The sequence below is a fragment of the Leopardus geoffroyi genome, chromosome B2 (assembly GCF_018350155.1).
Source record: "Leopardus geoffroyi isolate Oge1 chromosome B2, O.geoffroyi_Oge1_pat1.0, whole genome shotgun sequence".
NCBI lineage: Eukaryota > Metazoa > Chordata > Mammalia > Carnivora > Felidae > Leopardus > Leopardus geoffroyi.
Genome location: NC_059332.1, coordinates 146,993,003 through 147,019,625, shown reverse-complemented (window position 1 = coordinate 147,019,625; position 26,623 = coordinate 146,993,003). Strand labels below are relative to the sequence as shown.

Here is a 26,623-nt window from a genome sequence, read left to right as displayed (position 1 = left end):
TGTCAAGTATTTCCCAACTTAAGAACAAAAGGACTATCCTCAATACTTTTCTTTCACAAGAAACATCAACTGCCTACAAACAATACTAAATGCCTGTCAGGTATGTCCTCCTTCTAATTTTTTTTCTACTTAAAAAAAAAAAAAAATTAACGTTTATTTATCTTTGAGACAGAGCATGAATGAGGGAGGGTCAGACAGAGAGGGAGACACAGAATCTGAAACAGGCTCCAGGCTCTGAGCTGTCAGCACAGAGCCCGATGCAGGGCTCGAACTCACAGACCACGAGATCATGACCTGGGCCAAAGTCGGACGCTCAACCGACTGAGCCACCCAGGGGCCCCTCCTTCTAATTTTTATATAGTAATTCCACTAATTTAAGTGTAATGACTGCATTTCCAAACTAAAGTATCACCAGTCAGGGCCAAACTACGTCCAAATAATATTGGTTTCTTCTAATGATGACCACAATCCGTACAATTCCTCTAGATCTAGAGCTGCTTTACTTTGTGGAAATCATTTCGGACGTGACCATTTGGGAAGCTGAATATGATCTTAATGACGCCATAGGTAAGGCTGAAGAGACTGAGCAAAATCTGCGTAAAGACTTTCCCATAACAATCAAAAATGATCAGGTGATTTTAATTTCATTTCCTAGCAAATTTGAAGATAAATGGCCAGCTAATGGTAAACAAAAACAGAAAGTGAGAATAGAAATAAAGAACTGTTAGGGAATCCTTTTGGAAACTTGTGGCTAAGTTTCTGCTGCTCATGATCGCTCACATAAAAGCAGTTATTTATTTCCCATGGAAGCACGCAACACTTCCCCATAGCATTATTAGAATTCTTTTGCTATTCAAATGTGAAATTTTGTATACTGTGTCCTATTCTCTTCACCATCTAGCACACATGAAATTATGAAAGGTATAGAAAAACAGTCATTTGTTTTAAAATGTGATGTCTTAAGGGGCACCTGGGTGACTCAGTTGGTTAGGCATCTGACTTCAGCTCAGGTCACGATCTCATGGGTTTGTGAGATCGAGCCCAGCATCAGGCTTTTGTCCTGGCAGCTCAGAGCCTGGAGCTTGCTTGGGATTCTGTGTCTCCTTCTCTCTCTGTCCCTCCCCTGCTTCCACTCTGTCTCTAAAAAACAAACAAACATTAAAAAAAAAAAAAAACAAAAAACAAAAAACAAAAAAACTTCAGTGTGACAGTTTTAAAATATTAAATTGGAATATTTATAGGGCGCCTAGGTGGCTCAGTCAAACATCTGACTTCGGCTCAGGCCATGATCTCACAGTTTGTGGGTTCGAGCCCCACGCTGGGCTCTGTACTGGCAGCTCAGAGCCTGGAGCCTGCTTTGGATTCTGTGTCTCCTGTCTGTGTCTGTGTCCCTGCCCCACTCATGCTCGCTCTCTTTCCAAAATCAATACAGATTAAAAACAAATTTAAATTGGAATATTTACTTGCTCATAGCACAAAGGAAAAAAAAAAAGACTTCACATTTCTACTCATTTTCTTTTCCAAATCATCCAAATCCTAATTTCAAAATTCATCTTTTAATGAAATTTTCCCCAGGTCCTCTCAGGATGTTTCCTGTGTTGCCATCCTATTATTTTGTCTTCTGTCATACTAAGTCTGATATGTATTACTACCTAAAAAACTTCAAGAAGTTTAGAATCAAACTCACCTTCATACTCCCTAGCAATCATAGTAAATGCCACATAGCTGTTCAATTTTTACTACAGCACAGCATAAGACACAAAAATGAAGTCAAAGCTAATACTGTTAAAACATTAAGACATCTATGGCCTTGTACTAAGCATTTTATTTCTCATAAAGTTAATCAATCCTTTTAAACCTTAGAGGTAGGTATTACTATGATCACTTGTTAGTCACTTAAAAATGAGATAAACTAATGGACAGAGAACCCTGACTTAGTGTCACTCAGCTAAAGTGATTTCATATTATACACTCCGCCTTAAAGACTTTACAACTGACAGTATACTAAGTAAGCAAGGTTAAATATTTAAAAACTGAAATAAAAAAGATTACAATTGTTTCACTGAAAACAATAACAGGAAACAAGATGATCATTCTGACAAATCCATCCACAGGGTAACTTGCGGCCTCAAGCAGAGATCATTACCAGGTCCAAGTATGATAGTTTTAAGGAAAGAGTAAGAGTGACAGCGTATGGTTCACCATTAACGAAGCTACTTTTTCCTGAGGGAATTAATTTAGGCAGTAAATTCCACAGACATCTAAAACGATGATTTTTTTTTAGAATATGACTGATTGTTAAGTCTGATTTTTGAATATTCATCTATGATAGTGAACTTACTAGCTGTATTCAGGCAAAATTCTGAACCATGGCTTCCTCATCTGTATAACAGAGGTTAAGTATAGAGTTTCCATCACAGGACTGAGCTCTAAATGTGCGGTGTTTGTAGAGAGCACAGAAGAGTACCTAGCATCTCATAAGACCTATGTAACTGGTGTTACCATAGCTCGAACAGGCTGCTATCTAAAATCAAACAGGGGACTATAGGAAATGGTACAAGCAGGAATATAAGAGAACACCTGACTGAACAACAGCAAATAAACGGACAGGATTATAGGTTATAATTTAGAAAAATAAAATCAGAAAGCACTTTGGGGAAAAGAGTACCAGCTTAACATAAACTAAATTTTAATTAATTTAGTCAATAAAAATATACTAAACACGAAGGAAAAACATGGAATTATTTTAAATTGAATTTTTATGAGAAAGAAGCTCAAAAAAGATCCCACTGTAACCTTTTGGGGTCGCAGACTGGAGGAGAACTCAGCTGATCAAAGCATTGAATTATCTTCCATACAGGGTTTGAATTTGAAACAGCACATAAAGAACAACAACTACAGTTTTCCGGACAGAGGAACAAACCATGATTATGCCACGAGCTCTACACAAAATATAACCAAAAAAAGACTAAAAGGAATTGATAAAAAATTAATGAAATTGAAGAAATGAGCTCAAATACTAATTCCATACTATTTTCCCATCAACCCCTCTAACAGAATTCACTTCCCCCACTTTGCTTCCAAAGAATTTCATGGCTCTATAAAACTACTTAATACTGAACTATATATAGCCTTCTGCATCGGCATACAGGGTATGAAGCCTTGGTTCTTTCTCATGCTCCGTATTACTCAAATACATTCAGAAATGCCCAAGTAAGAGTTCAGTATATAATCAGTAGCTGCACATTTCTCTGTCCTACTCTGCACAGATCTTGTAAAAGAACAGATCAAGTAAAAGAACTTGTACTTCTTTTATAACGTCTTCATCAGTTTTTGTTAAGTATTTGTGAATTTGGCATATTTTACATATATGCATATTTCATCAACAAAACAATGTGTCACATACAAATGTGCTACTGGTTTCTCCACATATAATACATCCTACCATAATGAACACAATATAAATTTACTTTAAAAGCATCACTAAACTCAAATTCGGATTTTTTTTAAAAACCATTATTTGTTCGCTTTACTCACTACTGTCCTTGTATATTAGAAATCATTTCCCTAACACATCTGGCAAAATATTTTGAATAGTATTTAAAAAACATCTGGAATTAAATTTCTATATTTAAAGTTAAAGTAGCAAGTAAATAAACTATACTGGTTAAATGATTACTAAGCTCTTAAGCCATATGGTGTTTTCTTGTGCATTCTACATGTGTACTTTTCTATGTGGGTTAGGGAAAATAAGATCCAAAAAATTCAATTTAAAACCCATCAAGAAAAATATCAGCCAGGCAATATCAAAACAATATTCTACCTGACTTCTGTGGTTAAAAATTAGACCACTGAACATGTAATTGAGGGGCGCCTGGGTGGCTCAGTCGGTTTACCGTCCGACTCTGACTCAGGCCATGAGCTCAACGTTCGTGGGTTCCAGCTCCGTGTCGGGCTCTGTGCTGACAGCTCGGAGCCCGGAGCCTGCTTCGGATTCTGTCTCCCTCCCTCTCTGCCCCTTCCCGCTCATGCTCTGTCTCTCTCTCAAAAATAAAACGTTGAAAATGAAAACACATATACAAAATAAAAAGATGGGTTGGATGAATAACATACGATCACAGGAAAGTAAGGACTATCCTGAAGGACCCACAAACAGCTACGGCCTGCCTCATTTCTTGAAGCCAAAGATCACAGCCTAATGTCATATAATTAGGGTTTCCAAAACGTAAAAGAGCAACAGCACGTGGTTTGTTAGGTTACAGTCCCTGAGGACCGTAGGGTGAAGATGAATAGCACCTCTATGCGTAGTTGTTACTTTGCAATGTCCTGTCCAGCCTAATGCCACTGTGGATATTTACAGCATTCACACCACCCCAATATTAATTCACAGCCTCCTTCAGGTAATCGTGAACCCATCAGTGATAAACGGCATCAAAAACACAACTGGCTGTGGTGCCTGGGTGGCTCAGTCGGTTGCATGTCCAACTTCGGCTCAGGTCCTGATTCCACAGTTCGTGAGTTCGAGCCCCATGTCGGGCTCTATGCTGACAGCTCGGAGTCTAGAGCCTGCGTCGGATTCTGTGTCTCCCTCTCCCTGCCCCTCCCCTGCTTGCTCACGATCGCTCTCTCACTCTCTCTCTCTCAAAAATACATAAACATTAAACACACACACACACACAAATTGTCTGCTAATTTAGAAATACATATCTGCGAAGCTAGACTATCATAACTGAACTTCAAGAACCTCGGTAAGGAAAAAGGAATACAATTTATAATTGTTTTACATTCCATGGTCCTGAGCACCTACCACTAGCAGATGATCTGCTATCATATTCACTAGCAGATAACTGGAGTGTTAAGTTTGCTTCAAACCCTAAATCATCTTTTGGTCACTGCACTATAGAGAACAAATGAAAAGAACGGATTACAGAAAGGCAAAACAAGAAGGTCTCTCCCCGCTACCTACTTCAAAACAGCAAAAGGGTACATAATAGAGCAAGGAAAGAACACAGACTCAAATGCCAGCCTTCTTGGTACTTCAGTACCTTATTTCAGATATCTCTGTTACCCTGAGCAACTCATTTATGTATTCATTTATTTACTTAATATTTGAGTTTCTCTACTAAACGGAAGGCACTTTCCTACTATAGAAGGTTTATGGTGCCTAACTGGACATACAAGCCCTAAAGGAGCTCACAGGCTAGCAAGGAAGAGAGACAAGATAAGGACTAACAGAGTAACTATTCACTTGTAATTGAGATGAGTGACAGACACCAAAATTCACTGTGCTATAAAAGTGCATGTTAGGGGGTACCTGGGTGGCTCTGTTGGCTGGGCACCTGACCTAGGTCATGATCTCATGGTTCATGGGTTCGAGCCCTGCATCGGGCTGTCTGCTGTCAGCACAGAGCCTCCACTGGATCCTCTGTCAACCCCCCTCTGCCCTTCCCCTGCTCTCTCAAAAAAGAATGAACATTAAACATTAAAAAAAAAAAAAAAAAGGTGCACATTAGGGGTGCCCGGGTGGCTCAGTCAATAAATAGAGCATCCAACTCGACTGGCTCAGGTCATGGGTTTGAGCCCCAGGTCGGGCTCCAAGTGGAGCTTGGAGCCTAATTAAGATTCTCTCTTTCTCCCTCTCTGCCACTCTCTCCTGATCACATAGTACGCTCTAACATATTTTTAAAAAGCCTTTCCCTCTAGGGGCGCCTGGGCAGCTCAGTCAGTTAAGTGTCCAACTTCGGCTCAGGTCATGATCTCATCGTTCGTGAGTTCGAGCCTCACGTTGGGCTCTGTGCTGACAGCTCAGAGCCTGGAGCCTGCTTCGGATTCTGTGTCTCCCTCTCTCTTTGTGCCCCTCCCCTGCTCATGCTCTGTCTCTCTGGTCTCTCAAAAATAATAAACATTAAAAAAATTTTTTTTAAAGCCTTTTGTTTTTTATATATACACATATATATACATATATAAAAACATAAATCAAACATAAATAATTAAAGTACATACTAAAATTGACTGATCTAGGTTACACAATATAATAATTTCCTCCTTAAAGTTTATGTCCTCACTTGTAAAGGTTACAGGGTTGTAAGGATTAAATAAAAGAAAATATGTTCATGACAGTGACTTACCTCATAGTACCTAATACTTTTACTATATAACTCATGGTATCCCTGACCCCTTCCTATGCTTTCCTGAAAAGATGGCTTTCCAGGTAACAGGGATCCCCCTTAGTTCCACTTCCCGTCATTATATTAACATAACCAACCATCAAGGATGTCCTAAATCCTCAATAAGGAAGCCCCCAAATCAAAAGAAAATTAATTAAAGTGAATGAAATAACAATTAATGATGCCTCTAGACTAAAAAATACAGGTGCCCAGCCCCCAATTACCTGGGATATTTTAATTCTTTTCATTGTAGTGGCTTTCAGCCTTGGAAAATTTTAGAATTAAGAACAGAATGGTAAATCAAACCAACCTAATGTTAATAGTCTTTCTGTGTTTTCTATGTAAAATATTTGTAACTTTTAGGATTATTTGGTATATTTAAGTATCTTAAGATTCTTCTTCTGATTTCGACTGAAAAAATAGATAGGTATCCAAAACACACCCTGGAGATCATCATAGGAATGAACGGGTCAGCAGCATCTGCATTGTTGAACACTCCCAACAGCATTCCTCTTATTTCTTGGTTAATGGATGACACTCCGTCTGACGGTGATCAAGCACGATACAGAGCTGAACAAACAGTTAATGTATTACGAGCAGAGTTCCTTCTTGTCCTAGTAATTCCCAAGTGCTAGTGTATTTCACATATCCATACTTCTCGGAGGATGAAAAGCAAAGATAATTTGACTTCACTGGAAGAACTCAGTGGAGTCAGGGTCTACATGTCTATTATACTGCCTCCATCATCCAAAGCCTATAAAATCCAAGACTTTTCCTCTACGCTTTTATTAAAGCGTGGCTAACAAAACAGAGTTATAAAAAGTGAGATCTTTCTAATAACCCTTCACAATAGTTTGATCAGCAAAACATAACCATAAAGGTGATACAGTTACCTCAGCACAGTGTATTATGTAAGGCACTTTTCCTTTTCTCTTAAAAATACTGAATTATTTTCACTTCCCGTGGGTACCTGTGAAAAACGGCCCACCCAGAGTAAGACTGACATGTACATTAAAAGATGTGAATAAATTAAAAACGTCAATGAAAACATTAATAAAACACAAATCAGTGAATGAATGAATGAATGGGTTGACAGTCTGAACCCATGTGAATGTGAGCACAGCAGGAAACAGCACCTTCAAACACTTGCATGTAATACGTGGTGGTCAAGCAAAAACAGGGTAATTTTTGGAACAGTCTGTTACCTTTTTTAGCATACTCTGCAGGCATTTCAATAGGTAAAAACAGCTATATAAATGCCTCCTTTCATGAATTACAATTATGCAGCCAATATATCTAATTCCCCTAAAACCAGTTTTAAAAACTTCCTAAATTATTTGCTAACTAAAATGGCCTATTACATTCATGATTTTTACTGTTACAAAGTGTGACTTTTTATATATTTTGTACATTATCCAATGTTATAATAATTAATGTTCAAGTTAAATTTTAAACATTTTATTGGGATTTTTACATTCTACTGTAATTCCCTGAGAATTCAATTGTATCACCAAAGAAAGACATGATCTCCCATCAGAATAAAAAACAAAAGTTCAGAGAATCCATGCTTCTTGTTGTTGTTGTTTTTTATTAGAAATCATTTTAGGGACTCCTGGGTGGCTCAGTTGGTTAAGCGTCTGGCTCTTGATTTTGGTTCAGGTCATGATCTCACAGTTTGTGAGATCGAGCCCCATGTCAGGCTCTGGGCTGACAGCATGGAGCCTGCTTGGGATTCTCTCTCTCTGCCCCTCCCCTGCTAGCACATACTCTCTCTCTCTCTCTCAAAATAATAAGTAAATAGACACTAAAAAATATCATTTCAAGCATGCTCAAGTTTCAGAGATACGGAACTAACAAGTACAATTCTTAAAATCCTCTTCCTGTTATCCACTGACATCACTTGGGCTGTATAAGCAGAAAGTTATTATTTGCTTCAAAGTCTTGGTAACTGCTTTAAAATATGTTCCATCAGTGACCAAAGAATGGTTCGCCACACATCCACTAGTGATTAAAGACTTACACCTAAGACAAGAAGATTTGCTTAGACAGGACAACCAAGTCCACTCTTACAGAATAACTGTCTTCCATTTCTTCTCAGTTAATTAAGGAATGGATGTAACAGATGCTATTCTCCATCTAACTGAAATACGGATGCAATGGAAACATTTTCTGAGGTATAAAACAAACTTTGTAACAACCATATGAAATCACTGAAATGCTTACGAATTAAGCTACCATCAATAATTACCGTGGTTAATTTTGAGAATGAGGTTGAATTTCAACAATGTTAATAGTAATCATTATAACTGAAAAAACTGATTGTTTTTGCAAATGACCATAGATACTAAAAAGATCTTTCAACTGCCTATATTATAAAACAATAACTATAATACTAACGTGTGTGTGTATATATATTTATATATATATGAAAATATAATGAACACTAATCCTTACTATTAATCATTTAGTAATCCTGAATAGTAGATACTATTAACTTTATTTTACAGATGAGATCTAGACAGAGAAAGTAAGTTGCCCAAGTCCTTTAACCAGTAAGTAAAAGACCCAGAACATAAAGGCAAATCGGGACTCTTTTTCTCGTGTACTCTCCACTATGCCACACTGAAGCATCATCACCAAACCTGTTCTTTTCCCATGTCCACATGAAAGCTGAAAATCATCCCTGAGGCCCATTTTTGCCAAGCTGTCTCAAAAGCTCTTCGGTCCTGAATTTCTCTAGCAGCCACAGTCATCTGACTCTTTAATGACAAATTTTTATAAGGCATCCCTTATATCTATACATTTCATCTCTTCATTTCTACTACGGGTTAAGATTCTACTTAAGATTAGGATTCTTGCCCAGCATTTCATAGAATATTCTTCACACTCAGATGTTTATTTACTGAAATGAAAGAGAAAATACCATGTTCAATAAACATGAACTCCATACACCAACTCTAGTTCTCCTCTCTAATTTTCTGTAGAAAAGATGTACCAATATATTCTCACAATAAAAACAAAGCCTAGGGGTGCTGGGTGGGTCAGTCAATTAAGCATCCGACTTCAGCTCAGGTCATGATCTCACAGTTCATGGGTTCAAGCCCCACATCAGGCTCTGTGCTGACAGCTCAGAGCCTAGAGCCTGTTTCGGATTCTGTGTCTCCCTGTCTCTCTCTCTGCCTTTCCCCCACTAATGCTCTCTCTCAAAAACAAACATTAAAAAAAAAAAAAAAAGTAAAAAAAGAAAAATAGGGCATGTTATTCTAATTGTTCCATGCTGCAAGAATTGATTTTAAGCAGTTAGTAGAAACTCTTACACAATAAATGGAACCCTAGCCCTCAAAGTCTGCAGCCCATAAACTGCAAAGAATGAATCTCCACATACAAATTTAATTTAGTAGTTAACAGTCCTTAATTTTATATCCCTTGCTCATCAATAAAATATCCTTAATATCAATAACCAAAATAAAGGCCTTCTTCCTAGTAAAGTACAAAGTAATTTCGAGAAACATATCTAGGAAACCTCAAGATTTTTTAAAAGTCTGTGGCCCTCCTCGATATACCTGCTACTGGAACAAAACTAAGAACTCATGAAAAACATGGTATTATCTCACCCTGATGAACTGAACTTTTTCTAATTAAAATCTATACTTGTCCAACTTGCCTAAAAACGGCAGACACTGTTATCTAGCATTTAACTGTATCTTCAGAACTTAGCATACTGCCTACCACAAAGGAAAATTTGAAAAATGTCTACTGAATAAAAGAATCAAGAAATGAAATAGTTTTCAGTTGCTGTGATGCGTTTTTCCTGGAAAATGGGATTTCCCTAGCCAGCCACTACAGTTCCTTTTCCATTTAAGACAAGAATCAGATCTCTCTCTAGATTCCTTGAATTCTAATAAATCGGAACCTTGCTTACATAAAAACCTTCTGAACTACCACTTCTCTTCATGTAAATGTTAAAAGGCATTTGTACACTAAACATGTAAAACTGATGAGAGGGAGGAAAATAAACAACAGGGTAGGCAGGAACAAGTAAACCTATCTGTTAAATATAAACTAAATCCAGACCAAAAAATGGACCACATGATTCCTGAGTTGCTCTTAACCTCCTAGAAAGAGATAATGTATCTTCTAATAATATCTAAATTTACATCCCTTGCTCATCAATGAAAATTATCCTTTAATATCAATAATCAAAATAAAGGGGGTTCCTATTTAAGGAGAAAAGTTAGTTATCAGGGTGTGTCAACTTAGCTAGGCTGAACTTAGCTAGGTTGCCAGAATTTCATTCTAGTGTGTTACCGATTAGGGTGAACAATAAGGTATATTCCTTCCCAAGAGCTGGAAGACAGAAAGGAGGCAATGGCCATTAGCATATGTACACTTTGGCCCAGCTATTCAACTAAACGCTAATCTAGGTGCTGCTGTGAAAGGATTCTGTGGGTGTAATTAAAGTCACTAAGCAGCTGACTTTACTCAAATGTAAGATTATCCTGGGTGAGCCTGAGTTATTCAGTTGGAACCCTTTAAAAAAGGGATAAGTCCTTCTCTAAACTCAAAATACTCCCAACACCAAATGAGTCTACACTTCCCTTCCCTCTGGATCTTTCTGACTGCCTGCTCTGGAGGACCACAAACAGAAGAAGGCACAATTGTGTAAAGCCAATTCCTCATAAGTCCGTGTGTGCGTGTGTGTGTCCCCACCCGCTGCTGCTTCTTTGGGAGAACGCTGACCAGTACACTTATCTTTAAAGTTTCATTGTAACAAAAATTACAAAATAAAATGGAAGGATCCCATTAAGCCACCAAAGCCATTAATTGTGGCATGAATGCAAGAGACCACATTGGTCAATGTATTTCACAGTAGTCACAATGTATAGGAGTATTTAGGCTAAATAAATTAAAAACTATTCCAGAATGTCAAATAAGCTGCTCCAAATCCACACTGCTAAGAAAGGAACAATTCATTTTGTTGTGAAAAAATAACTTCTTTAATAAACATGTTGGATTAATCCTTATTCAATAAATACGAGTGAAAGTAGTTAAGATAGAGAAAATGAAAAGCATTCTTGAAATGTCATCAAAGCATTAAAGACCCACTGAAAAGGCCATAAACCCCCAAATTTAACCAGGTAGAACAAATACTTTAAGATGAATTTTTAGAAATCCTCACTTTATGCAAAAAGACCTCCACACTGAGTTGCAAGCGACAACAGCAGAATGCACGTATGTGTACTGTGATGCTGTGTGTGTGCATACAGATTTTTAACTTTCTACAAATAGCCTGTACTCTTTAAGATATTAATAAACCACAGAAAGATATTAATCTCATTTTTACCCTAATATCTAGGAATACAACTGTACTTAGTTATTATTCAATCATGAGAGGACAGTCTTTGAAAATAATACCCTATATAACTGAACAGATTACATCATAATGAGGTGAAAGATTTGAGAAAGGTAAAAACAAAAGTGAAAAGCTTTCATCACTTATGAACAATCAATTGCTAGACTAATTCTGTACTTTAAGTAGAAAACAGTAAATAATTACCAATGCCCTCCAAAAAATCCCTAAGTATTCAATAATTAAAGTGCCTCCTGTTTAATAAATTAGACACAAAAAAATCTCTCAAAATTCCATCTCACATACAGAATGATGTATCACCCTATCACCCATGTGGTAAGGGTCCCTTTACAGATTGTTCTGTGTGGAAAGAATACACTAATACTTTTAAACACTGAAAAGTACCTAAAATAATTATTAAAAACTGGGCCCTTTTCTGAAAATCACAATTTCACGGCTGAGTATATGTTGAATCCAGCGTACCCGATCAAATGTATTCCTTTTCATTGTCACATAATACTCTATTATATGAAGAGACCAGAATTTCCATCTCCCCATTAATGGCCATTTACGCTGTTCCCAATAGTTTATTATTATAAATAATGGTGCAGTGAACATCCTCATAGCCATCTCCCAGATAGATATGTAAAGGACATATAAAGGAGTCTCCTTAAGGAACTGATAAAAGTGCAGTTTATTAAAGACAAGATGTTTAATAAACAAACAAACAAACCAACCCGTACAATTAACAGACACTGCCTAACCGCTCTTCAAGGTTTTTGTACCAATTTATACTCCCAACTTCCCTGCATGAGAGCTCGGTTTCTCCACATTTAACCTAGGTAGTATTTTTATTCTGACAACTCAAAGGATGTCTGTCATTACACTGTACATCAGACTGTGCATTTCCTGTTAATGTGAAATGCCTTTTTCACATATTTTGCCCAGTTTTCTATTGGATCTGTGGTCTTTTTTGTTTTTGAATGAATTCTTTATATACTATAAATACAAACACTCTGTGTGGCCTGTCTTCAAACAGTTTAGTATCTTTCACATAACACGATTTTTTTTTTCAGTGTAGTCGTATCCATCCACCTTCTTTAATGTGTTTTCTAGTCTGTAATCCTTCCTTGGCCGGAAGTCACAAATATGTTCTCCTACCATTTCTTCCAGTGGTTAAGGTTTTTTGCTCTTCACTTTTAGATGTTTAATTCACCTGGAACAACTTTTGCAATATGCAAATCTAATTATCTTAACACCATTTATTGAATAGTCATGCCTTCCGCATTTCATTTGCCCTTCCTCTGCATCTACTCCCTTCTTTCTACTATACACACACACACACACACACACACACACACACACACACGACTAAAATAGCTCTTAGTCTGATTCCACAGCCTACCTGCTGTCCCTCAGTAATATAAACAATCAAATGACAGACAGTAAATGCACTCAAGGTACCCCTCCATTTTGTTCTACTTTCCTTTTAGAAACGTCCCAATGGTCAGTTTTACTGTCCCCAAAATTCTGAATCAATTCAGTTCCATACAAAAATGTTTTATTATATTCTCTAATAAGAAAAAAGCATTTGTTGTGAGATTTTATGGACTATAAAAATTGATTCAGAAACAAGTATCTATAAAACACAGAATTTAAGTTACAGAAGTTTTCAAATATATAGCTCTGAAGTTGTTCATTGCATTTTCCACAATTTAAAAACTATCTCCAGTATTTCGAATTTGGTCTTCATTTCCATTCTTAATATTTACTTATGGTATGTCATCGATTCTCTGGTATTTCCTTAAAAATACTGTAACATCTCTGAAACCAGCGGTGTATCACTAATACTGCAAATGCAAGGCAGCAGTCGTCCACAGCTGTCCCTGCAGAACTACTGCTGGGAGAGGCAGACTGCAACAAGCCCTGGGCAGCCCTGCACGTTCCCACAGCTGAGCCAGGACGCGAGGCTTATCTATTTCCTCCAACTGAGCAATTTCTGTCGTCAGCCACACGGGCAACTCAACAGGTCAAGGGGACACATCTTACAGCTTACTGCCCTGAGGTAGGAAACTGTATTGTCTGTTGCTTCTTCATAAGTAATGGGACCTTGGCCCTGGCTCCTCTTAGCAACGCAGCCCACTGAGTATACACATGTCAACCGGGAACTGAGGGGGTCACCAAGAGAATCGGTGCAAATATGAAGATCCTCTGTTCTTGCTTTGCAGACTATGTATATGTATATGTATATGATTGTATATATGTATATGATTATAATACAGTCTGATCTCTGATCCAGGAAGTCTCAGGTCTTCCACCAGCATCCTTAAAACTGTGGTAGCAACTTATCTTATTAGCTTCAGACTCTTTGCTCTTCTTAACAACAATACGTCTTAAACTTGCAATGGCTTACGGAAAAAAACACTAGGGAATATAAAGTACTCCTTTAAAAAAAATGCTGCATCAACAACATTCCTGGTTAGATTATCTATGGCATGGAAAACATGACTGAGTAAAAAGGTGACACAGAACTGTCTGGAAGTTCTTAGAAATTGATTTCACTTGCATTTGTTTTTTTTTTTTTTTTTAAAGAACTTTATTTATTTTTGAGACAGAGAGAGAGCATGAATGGGGGAGGGTCAGAGAGAGGGAGACACAGAATCTGAAACAGGCTCCAGGCTCTGAGCCATCAGCACAGAGCCCAACGTGGGGCTCGAACTCACGGACCGCAAGATCATGACCTGAGCCGAAGCCGGCCGCTTAACCGACTGAGCCACCCAGGCGCCCCTGTATTTGTCTTTTAACACCTATCACAGACTCTAATGAAAAGACAGGGTAAGTAAATCTCTATATAAATACAAATTCTATGTGAATAGCAAACTCTCTGTCAACTTATTTGGTTGCTTTATTCTCTCTCCGTGGTGGTACATAACAGTGCTGCATTTGAGGACTTCAGATTTTGTTCTATCTCCTCCTTTTTTCCTCCTCAGTTTTATCCGAGTTTATTTATTTGGTGAATTCTCAAAAACAAAACAAAACAAAACAAAACAAAAAACAAAACAAAACAAAAACCCAGCTTTTATTTTTGTGAATCATCAACATGCAGCACCTGCACTATTTATTAAATTTTTACTCTTTGCTTTACTTCTTTCTTTTCCCTTGCTTTCATCTACTTTACTGTTCTTTCCAGATCCTGAAGTGAAAATGTACCTCATTTACGGCCAACACTTAATTTTTACTTTCTAGGTGATTTCCAGCTCAATTCCATTGGGACTAAAAAGCACAATGAATTATTTCAGACTTCTGAACTCTGCTGAGGCTTTCTTTATTGGCCCAGCACACAATCTGGCAAAATGTTCCACACTCTTTAAAAGAATGAATTATGCCACTGTTGGGTGTAATGTTTTTGTTGTCGTTAATTAGGTCAAACCTGCTCGCTGTGTTGTTCAGGTCTTGTACATTCTTAAGTTTCTGTCTGCTTGTTTTATCAGTTATTTATTAGTTGTTTAGAGTTGTGTTAAAATTCTGAATGTGGATTTGAGTTCTTTTAGTTCCGGTAAGTTTTACTTTGTATGTATTTTCAAGCTATGCTACTTGGTATATATGAATTTAAGACCATGATCTCTTCTTATTGGACTGATCTTGTATATAACTTAGAATTTTGTTGAAGTTTTATTAACAATTTCCACATGAATGAGGAATACTGACCCTTATTTTCTTTTTCCGGTGGTATCATGGCAATACTGGTAATTACCAATCTATGGTAATGGAAGTGGAATATTCATTCTGTCTTTTATGAAAGATTTCATAGATTCATATTCTTAAAATTTTTAGTATTATTTTAAAAAATTTTATTTTTGAGAGAGACAGAGCATGAGCGGGGGAGGGGCAGAGAGAGAGGGAGACACAGAATCGGAAGCAGGCTCCAGGCTCTGAGCTGTCAGCACAGAGCAAGACGTGGGGCTCGAACTCATGAACTGCGAGATCGTGACCTGAGCCAAAGTCAGACACTTAACTGAATGAGCCACCCAGGCACCCCTAGTATTTTTTAAATGTTTATTTTTGAGAGAGAGAGAGAGAGAGACAACAGAGAGAGAATCCCAAGCACTGACAGTGTGGAGCCAGATGCAGGGCTCAATCGTACAAACCATGAGATCCTGATCTGAGCCATCTGAGCCAAAATCAAGAGTCAGACGTTCAACAGAGCCACTCAGGTGCCCCACATCCTTTCTTAAAGTTTGATAAAACTCGTTAGTGTAGCCACCCAGGCTTCACATTTTCTTTGTGGGGTAGTTTTTATTACAAATTCAGCTTCTTTAATCATTACAGGCTATTCAAGTTTTCTGTTACTTCTTGGTAATAATGTATTTTACAAAGACTTTTCATCTAAGTTGTCAAATTTATTGGCTTATAGTTGCTCAGAATATTCCCTTAAAGTCTCTCATTGTCCATAGGATCCATAGTGATGTCCCCTAATAGGAAGAAAATTAAATAACTGATTTAAGTTTTTAAAAATATGAACATTTTTGGAAATAAATTCCCTGTAAACACTGCTTTGGCCTTACTTCACAAATTTTATGTTCCATTTTCATTGTTATTTGGTTTAAAATATCTTTTAATTTTTCTTGTGACATCTCTTAAGCAATGGACTATACAGAAATGTGTTGTTCAATTTCCAAATATTTGGGCTGAATTTCATTTTAGTCACAGCTCATCCTTGGTATAATTTCAAGCTTTTCACTTTGTGGCCTAGGAAATATTTTATACTGGTGAATGTACCATGTTCACTCAGTTGTCAGGTGTAATGTTTTATAAACCCCAATAATGTCAAGGCGGCTCATAATAATGTTCACATCTTCTCAGTCTTTGAGGAGTTTTAGTTTCATTCTATCAGCTGCTGAAAAAGTTAAAATTTCAGTCTGATCCTGGAATTATTTGTCTTTAGGCAATTCTTGTTTCATACAGTAGAGTGACACTGTATCAAGTGAATATACATTTACGACCACTTTTCGCACTTCCTGCTAAATTGACTTTTTATCATTATGAAACATTCTCTTTACTTGATATGAATTGCTTTCTCTGGAAATCTATTTTATCTGATATTAATACAGTCATTCCAACCTTGTGCTGTTTTCTTGCTCTTTTTCCACCTATTTATTTTCAACCTACTTTTATTTAAAACTTTTCTTCTTGAGAAACTGTATAGTTTATAACAGCTATATGCTTTAGAGTCTACAGGTGTGCCTTAGTGTTTTCAATCCATTTTGGTAACCTCTGCCTTTTCATAGGGGTGTTTCTTCCACTGGCAAATTAATGCCATTATTGATAAGACGAGGTTTCTTCTTTTTTTTTTTTTTTTAATTTTTTTTCTAACGTTAATTCATTTTTTGAGAGACAGAGACAGAGCGTGAGCGGGAAAGGGGCAGAGAGAGGGAGACACAGAATCTGAAGCAGGCTCCAGGCTCTGAGCTGTAAGCACAGAGCCCGATACGGGGCTCGAACTCACAGACTGTGAGATCATGACCTGAGCCGAAGTCGGATGCTCAACCGACTGAGCCACCCAGGAGCCTCGATAAAACGAGGTTTCTGGCAGCTACCAACTTTATTACTGGCTTTCTATTTGTAGCCTCTGTTTTTGTTCCTCTGTTTCCTCTTCCAACTTTTAAAAATACACTATTTCAATATATTTTTACAATTCCACTTTAGTTTTCCTCAGTGCATTTTTATCTGTACTTCTTTGTGTTATGTTTTCAGTGGCTGCTCTGAGGGTTACAACATAAATCTTTAACTTTTCAAGGTCCACTTATGACTAACGTTTTACAACTTCACACAAATGCAGAAACTCCACATAGGTCCATGTTTACACATACGTTAAGTTTAAAACTCCACGGGACAATGCTATTTCTTCCTCATTAAACAGCTATACGTATTAAAGAAACTAAGAGGAAAAATACCCATCCTCCCCCTCAAAAAATATTTTCTATCTACCCAGGAATTTACCATTACTGGCGTTCATCTCTAAGTAACTAACTTTCTATGTGCTCTCATTTCATTTCTCTGAAGTTGGAAAAAGTCCTCTTTAGTTTCTCCACTCTGTACATCTGCTGCCAAGAAATTCTCTGAACTAATCTTTCATTTCAAATGGCTTTATTTCCTCTTCACTTGGAAGATGGTTACAGCGTTCTCAATGGTTACAGAATTCAGGGTTGACAATACTCATCTTTTAGGATATTTAAAGGATGTTTTACTCTTTTCTGGCCTGATAATAAGTCAGCCATTAATTGTATTTTTCCTCTGTATGTTAAGGTGTGATTTTTCTCTTGCTGCTTTATAAGGTGTCCAACAGTCCTGCTCTAAGGTGCTACAGTGCCCCCTCCTTTGTGTTCATTCTGATTGTTCTATGATAAGCATCTTACATCTACAAGTTTATGTCTTTCAACAAATTTTTGAGATCCTCTGCCATTATTTCTTCAATTATTTTTATTTCATTTGCTCACTCTTCCTTACAGAACTCTGATTACAGATATGTTAGGTAGACCATTTGACATGTTATTACCTTTATCTCAATTTTTTCCTCTCCCTGTTATTTACAGCAGACAGTTTCTACTGCTCTATCTTCAAATCTGCACACTCCTTCTTCAGCAGTTAAATCCATCCACCCATAAATGGTTTACTTCAGATACTCTATTTTCAGTTCTGGAATTCCCATTTGGTCTTTTTTATTGTTTCTGGTTCTCTGCTAAGATTTTCGATCATTTTGTATTTTGTCTTACCTTATGAGGATCGTTATAACAGCTACTTTAAAATATGTGTTTTCTTACTTTCAACATCTGGAGATTCCAATCAGTTGACTGTAGAATGTGATTAATCTTCAAGTTTTAATTTTGAACTATATGCTGATTCTGGCTTTTGTTTTTTTCTTTTGAAGATTTATTATTACTTTAGTAAGCAATTGTCTTGATTCAATTCAGAACTGCAAACTTTGTTTCTTGGGTGCAGAGTCTGGTCTCAGTTCAGATCTTCACCCGAGATCCTTTAAGTCTGTTCTACATGTGTGTGATTCAGGGGTTAGCAAGAACGTAGGGATTTCTTCTCCTCTTTTCCTTCCTGGATTCTCCTTTCTCAACAATAGGGATATCCTCTAGGTGAGAATTAGTACCACCTACTGTGCTTGACCCCTGGAGTGGGGGGGGGGGGGGGGGAAACCAGGCAAAATATAAGGTTCCCTCCTCTAAACTCTGCTTGTATTCTTTCCCCAGTGCCTTGATGTATTCATGTATAATACAAGGGGTAATCTTGTATTTTATCTATTTATCTGTATCTATATCTTAGAGTTGCTCTCTGTAGATGAATCTATCTTGACAGGAATTTATTCATTTATTGCTGGAAGCAGAAGGCCTTACTTCAAAGTTCTATTTCTTCCAGAAAGATAGTGATAATCCGGTATTCGAACCAGCAGGCAGCTTGGCCCTGGTTATAGATAAATACTCTCTCCTTCCTCTTACCACTAGAAACATCTCCTAGGTGACAGTCATAGAATTTAGCCTCTATCCACAAGTGGCACAGCACACCCCAAAACCCAGTACTTCTGTGAAACTGGCTCCAATTCCCGTTACTCATGCTCAGAGTCCATCTCCTGTCCAAGTAGCCCATAATTATCGCAGAACGGAGTGAGTTTTCCATTTTAGTCCTTGCGTACAGTTATGTGTTTATGACTGACAGGAGGAAAAAACACATACACATTAACAAACACAGCTATCAGACGATATAAATCTTCTAACACAAAGGGTGCCTGGGTGGCTCATTTGGTTAAGCATCTGACTTCAGTTCAGGTCATGATGTCACAGTTTGTGGGTTCGAGCCCCGCATCGGGCTCTGTGCTGACAGCTCAGAGCCTGAAACCTGATTTGGATTCTGTGTCTCCCTCTCTCTCTGCCCCTCCCCTGCTCACAGGCGCTTTCTCTCTCTCTCTCCCCACAAAATAAAATAGACATAAAAAAAAACCAAAATAAATCTTATAATACTGAAAGAACTAAAAATATATATGAAAATAGAAAATTAATTCAACAGTAGAGATGAGTTCAGTTAATAACTCGAATACAAGATTCCAAGGGAAACACTAATTAAGGATTCCTGTGCCAAGCCCTGTGTATGTTCCAGAGCTGATTAGGACAAAGTTCTCACTCTGAGAAACACTCTGTAATCAACCACAAAAAATATATTAAGTGCTTGAATGGAGATATGGATTAGTATGGGATCGATGGAGTACAAAACAGCTAACTTTGTCTGAATATATTGTTGAAAACTTAGAAAAGGATTTTTAAAAATTCAAACAGGATCCAAAACACAGACTAGGGACTTGGAAACACTGAAGAGATCACAAATCATGTGACCTAAAAGGTTACTCTTCCTCATTTGTACAATGAAATCTCCTGTGGCTGTGGATGTCCTTCACATAATTTAGGCATATTTTTTAATCATACAACCCTCAATTACTCAGATTTTACCAACTGAGTCCCTAATTACTTTTTTTAAATAAAATAACACTTCAAAACACTAATTACACCACAACAAAATGTCAATTAAGTCGGGAAAACTTCCTGGGGAGCCTGGGTGGCTCAGTTAAGCGTCTGACTTCGGCTCAGGTCACTATCTCCTGGTTTGTGAGTTCGAGCCCCGTATCGGGCTCTGCACTGACAGCTCGGACCCTGGAGCCTGCTTCTGATTCTGTGTCCCCCTCTCTCTCTGCCCCTCCCCTGCTCACGCTGTCTCTCTGTCTCTCAAAAATAAATAAATGCTAAAAAAAAAAAAAAAAAAAATTTAAGTTGGGAAAACTTCCCAAGAAAAAGTGACATCTCTCTGATCACTTTATCTCAATTAATGAAGTTTATTAAAATGCAAAAATTTTCTCAAATAATTTGGGAAAGGAATTTTCAGAGGGTCAAAAGAAATCAGCCATGTTTTTCAAATGAAGCTTTAGAGTAAGTGTCTGGATTCAGAACTATTAAGCTTTTTAAAAGGAAAGGGAAAGTTAGTAAACTCATGTATGAAAGTTACATTTAAAATGATAATGACAACAATATAAATTTCAAGTTTACCCTAAACAGAATAACAATTATTTTTCTATTAGATTCAAAATACACTGGAGTCCTTTTAAGCACAAAAATTCTAAGAAGGTAAAACCTTCAGGAATTTTTAAAGAAATCCTAGTTACAGTTTCATCAAGTGCTTAATATTTTGTAGGGTCACACCCTGAATCGTTTATCATAACACTGGTCCCAGGATGACCCTGCTCTCTCAGAGTTTAAATTATCGAAAACCAACTTTAGATTTATGTGTAAGCTCAACTGCCTCCAAAAATTTATAAAGAATAGTATTCTGTCAAATAACCCCTATTTAACCCACTGTGCATTTCCAAAGTAAAAATGAAGAAACTGTATATATATCAATAATCTCTACCCTCCTTCAACACCTGAACAGTAATAATATAAGTAAAATGTCGGGAATGACTAAAAATTATTTTCTTCAAAATTTTAGGAGTTTAGATGCTCAAATTATATATACACGTACATATACACACAGTAAACATATACTTACACATACACATATATACACAACACATACTCACACACACACACACACACACACACACACACACACACAGTCTTCTCTGACGCCTAAATTCTATACGGCTATGCTAGCACAGTACATTCATTGCTTTTGAGTTTAATTTATACACTATATTAAAACACAGACAATGTATTTCCTCTTCCATTCTGACTGATATTAATAATTCAGGATTTTCCAAATCCTTTCTTCCAGCTATCCTTGGCCAATTTTCCTAGGTCACATACTTATTCTTGCTGACCCTTAGCCTCTGTTAGTTGTTTAGCCTGAAAATACCCAGAACCCTCATCAAATGTCTTATTTTCTCATTCAGGAGACTGTCCATAACTGTGCTTTGCACACCCTTCATCGGCCACTGGAGGTCAAAGTCAATTTCAAGGACAAAAAGCAAATGGCAGAGAGGTCAGCATAAACCACACACAACACAGAGCACTCAAGTGGCTGACCGCACTGCAGTATGACGCGTCGTGCTGAGACAGACGTGAGCCACTACAGGAACATTCACTGGCTGAGCGCGTGACAGCAGGCAGAGCACAGAAGAACACGCATATTGGCAATTTACCACAATATATTCATAAAAACTTTTATTTAAAGGAAAACATTTCAGGGGCAAACAACATTAAAAGAACTGGCACCGAGCAGAAGAGCACCGAACAGCATACAGGATGGATAAACACTTTTCACATCCGTGACATACATTACCTGAACTCTCCCGACAGCAGACCTCAGTGGCTGTTAACTATTCAAATTACCCAGATTCAAGACCCAAGCTATAGGAAGGTAAACTGATTCCACACTAAGGCGTAATTTTATTTGACAATAAGGAAACTTCACAAAAAAAAAAGCTGAAAGGAGTTAAAATATGAAAGGAGCTTTTAAGTAGTGTGAAATTCTCTGGTAGCCAGTAGCTACAAACCTTCCGCATGACATTTGAGAATATTAAGAATACAGTATGTGTCAGGGCGCCTGGGTGGCTCAGTCAGTTGAGCGTCCGACTTCGGCTCAAGTCATGATCTCACGGTCCAGGAGTTTGAGCTCCAAGTCCTGTGACTTGAGTTTCAGCCCCAAGGCTCTGTGCTGCTGAAGCCTGCTTCAGATTCGGTCTCCCTCTCTCTCTGCCCCTCCCCCCGTTAGCTGGAGCTCCTGCTCTCTCTCAAAGATAAATAAACATTAAAAACATTTTTTTTCATCTAGTATGTGAGGCAGCAAAAAATAATAACATACAATGGTCAAGTCTATCGAAGTCTAAAGAACACGTATTGGGGTAAATATTTTTCTATTCTCAAGGGATGTACCCAAAAACAAAACTGCCATCAAAGAGCTGCAAAAAAAGTCAAGTCGCTTTTCCTTACCTCATGTCTTCCCAACAAATAGAGAAGGGCACCGTAGCTGCTTAATACACATTTTAATTGAGTGCTGCCATTGGGAGGGAAAAAAATGTGGAACCTCTACTTTCCATATCAGACAAAGCAGGTAATTAACAGCCATTATGGCACAATTCCTTATCGTCAAAATACACAATGGAGGCTAACTTCTCTCAAAGCCAATGCTCTGTTACCAAAAAGCATAGCCGGTGTTTCAGGGTCACATTCACTTCTCTATTACACAAGCATACATTTACTGCTCAGTCAGACACCTATAATTAAACACAAGAAGACTATAATGCTAATATTCAGGCTAGCTTGCATGGAAGGGGGTTCCCCCTCCTCCCCGTACAGATGATTGCTTTTCATTTCAGAGTTTCAAGCAGCTACAGTTCACTTAGTTTTGATTACATGGCAATTAGATATGCAAATGTATAAGATCCGGAAAAATACTTTTTCAAACATCAGATTGAGCAATCAGGCCCATTCTCTTCTCTTGTATATACGAGCAGCTCATTAAACAACTATTGTCTAAAAAAAAAAAAAAAAAAAAAAAAATTCTGTCTTAAAAGCCTTAGTTGTTTTTTGTTTTGTTTTTTTTTTTGTTTTTTTTAAAAACGTTTAAAACACATCCTTAGAATAATCTCTCTTGGCAAAACCCAGTTCGTGTGTATGTGCTTGTGCTGGGTGGGGGAGACATGGAAAGAACACATCCTAATTCACACTGTCTATTTAGGGTTACTTTGAGACTGGTCACGTAATTTGCTGTAAACATTTTAAAATATACAACTTAAAACTTTCCATTAAATGACACTTATTATTAACAAAGTACAAAATATTACAAGTAATTGTAATACGTATTCTAACCATTTGATTGAGAAATTTTTTTTCTCTTACTTTACGGTTTTACATTACAAGCTATATGCAGATGTTAGAGAAAAATCATGTATACTCTGGAGGAGGGGGGTGGTAAAAACATTTGCACTTCAAGAAGATCAAAAATTGTTACTTATATCTGTGGGTGCGACTTGAAAAACTAATATGGCCACTGATGTTATTTCAAAATGTACTTCTATAATGTCTCTATCCTGGCAATTAATGTTACTTTTAGGTTTTAAATTTCAACTTTGCTTCTTAATTCTTAACCTCAAGTCCTACTCGACTAACTTATAAAGTGCTTGCTGGCTTTCCTTTTCTTTTTTTCTCTCTTTTGTATAATTTGAGTCATAGGTCAATCATTTATACTTAAGTAAATTTTCAAGTGATTCTTCTGCATCATCTATTTGATGCTCCTTTACTTTGGAAAATTCAAGAAAGTGGTGTCTAAAATTCTGTAGTAAGAACATAATTTTCCAACGGGCATCAATTATGTCCACACTTCACTGAGCACATGAGGAAATATAAATCACTGCTCTTGGAGAATGCAGCCTGGGGAAGGAAACAGGATTAGTAAAATTAAATATTACACTGTATCTTTAGAGTACAAGTAGTGTGGAAGTTGGAACAAGAGAAGATTAGGGAAGGCTGAAGTGCTCTGACAGTGCTGATTTAAAATGAACTTGGAAGAAAGTTCCTGGTCAATGCCACCTTTGTCTCCCACCTCAACAACTTCAAGAGCCTACTCACATATCCGCTTGCTTCAACTCTTACCCGACTCCATACACATTTACAACCTTTACAACCCATTCTCTGTTTTGAGACAATTTTTTCAAAAAATATATCAGATCATGGGGCGTCCGGGTGGCTCCGCTGGTTAAGCATGCGACTTCGGCTCAGGTCATGATCTTGCTGTTTGTGAGTTCGAGCCATGCGTCAGGCTCTGTGCTGACAGCTCAGAGCCTGGAGCCTGCTTCAGATTCTGTCTCCCTCTCTCTCTGTACCGCCCCCCCCCCCACCTCTCTCTCTCATAAAAAAAGGAAGAGGAGGAGGAGGGGGAGGGGGACAGGGAAGGGGGGGAGGAGGAGGAGGAGGAGGAGGAGGAGGAGGAGGAGAAGAAGGAGAAGGAGAAGGAGAAGAAAGAAGAAAATTTAAAGGGAGCCTGAGTGGCTCAGTCATTAAGCATCTGACTTTGGCTCACACTGGGTGAGCTCGGGTCCTGCTTCAGGTAAAAACACAAGCCCACGGTGAGCCTCGCTTCCCTCTCTCTCTCTCTCTGCCCCTCACTCACTTGTGCCCTCTAAATAAAAAATTACCTAATTAATTAAATATTGAAAGGCAGGCTGTATTTATCGTTTAGGTCTAATTAGTGATAATATCTCCTGTCATCTTCACAGTGTCCTGGTGCAGATGACAAACTGCATAGCCATCATGACATCTGGGCACTGTTTGGTGCTCAACTTGTACAGGACCCTGTAGGCACACAATCCTTCAGCACATACTTCCCGAGTACCAACTATGTGGCAGGCACTTACAGCTCCCCCTGAGGACAGGGAGGTGAACAAAGCGAACAAGACAGCACTCTGCGCTCATGGAACACACCCCTCTAGAAGGCAGACAGACATGATGAACACATAAAGTATCTCAAAAGCAATGATGGGTATGAAGAAAAATGCAGGAGGCAAAAGGATAAAAGGACAGTGGAGGGGCATCAAAGTTTGCTGTATCTGAGCAGAGTGGTTATAGGAGGTCTCTAAGAAAAAGTGAAATTGGACAGAAATGTGAAATGAAATGGGGATCAGGTTACATAGCGTTGGGGGGAGAGTATTCCAGAGAGTGTACAAAACCAAACTCTGCAGTGACAGACAGCATCAGCATGTTCACAGAATGAAAAGACAGGCGCTCGGTCACAGAGGCAGCCAACAGAGGAGAGGCCTGGAAGGCAGCGGGACAAGATCATGGTGGGCCTGTTAGCCACAGTTAAGATCTCTCAATTAAGTACATGAACATACACTGCAGGATTATTTTAAAAATTCACTATGGTTGCTTGAGGGAGACAGACAGGAACAGAAGATACAAGGGCATCAGAAGGCTACAGAGAACAAGTACAGTGTAGTAATCAAACCCATGCACTCAAACCAGCCTGGGTTCAAATCCTGACTAAGCAACTCACTAGCTGGGGTTAAGGGAAGGTTCTTAACATCCTCACCCTCTGTGACCTCAAGGATAAAATTAGAATGAAAAGAGCAGCTACTCCAAGGGGCCCTTTGAGGATTAAAAGGATGAATTCGCATGGAGGGAGGGTAGACAGAGCACCTCAATCTAGCAAGAGCTTCGTGCTCTGCAGCCTTAACATCACTTCCACTGCCACTTCCTCCACCAGCAATGTCAGCCACTCCAGTCACCACTCGCTCTCCCCTCCACCAAAGGAGTCAAGGTGTTAAGTAAGCAAGCTGGAATGCAGGGGAGATTCCAACTGAGAGATGTAAATTCTAAAGCCAACAAGAGGAGTAGGAGGGGTATATATCCTATACCCTCCGGTATTACATACATAGCACATATGTAACAGAGAATGAGATCTTAATCTATCAGAAATGAGTATCTTCGATACAGCTGAATGTCAACTACTAAATATGAAGCAAAAGACAAAGTCAGAAAAACAACAATTTTGCACACACTGTATTATAGTAATAACGCACGTGGACAAGAGTCAGTAACCAATGCTAGTAAGATGACGGGGCAAAACCTTGTTGACAAGAAGATATTTACAAAGTTTCAAAGTGTTACCCGGAAATTAGTTATTAATTTGAAAGGGGAAAAAGTACCTCTACAGTGAAAAAATACGAATGACATCATTTAACTACACCATCAATGTTAATATCATCAAAAGGGGGCAAACTAACACTGTGTAACTAACGCTGCGTGCTAAGGACACATCACTTTTTAAAAACATTCCTGCCAAAGATAAACGACCTGAAATTGATCATGGGAAAAGGAAAACAATGAAACAAATCCAAATCATGAAAGACAATGAAAGGTTGAGTAGCTGTTTCAAATTAGAGGTCTAGAGAGACAAATGTCATGTGTGATCTGAAGTGGTTTCTGGGACAGAAAGAATTTAAATGAACGGAAAATTGGAGAAATTTGAGTTTAGAATGTCTGTCAAAGAACATAATATTGAAGCAGTATTAAATTTGCTAGATTTGAAGAAAGAGACCTTAATGATGTGAACGGATGTC

The 26,623-nt window shown here is 37.9% G+C and overlaps 1 protein-coding gene and 1 long non-coding RNA gene across 9 annotated transcripts in view; both read right to left on the bottom strand.

The window, feature by feature from the left end:
• Positions 1–26,623, bottom strand: part of QKI (QKI, KH domain containing RNA binding) — a 155,079-nt gene that overhangs the window by 51,242 nt on the left and 77,214 nt on the right. The gene's annotated exons all lie outside the window — the stretch shown is intronic.
• LOC123609276 lies at positions 11,955–21,012 on the bottom strand. The gene is made up of 3 exons (XR_006717711.1): positions 20,996–21,012; positions 20,806–20,809; positions 11,955–12,426 (listed from the first exon to the last, which is right to left on the bottom strand). It is a non-coding gene; the product is annotated as an uncharacterized LOC123609276 (long non-coding RNA).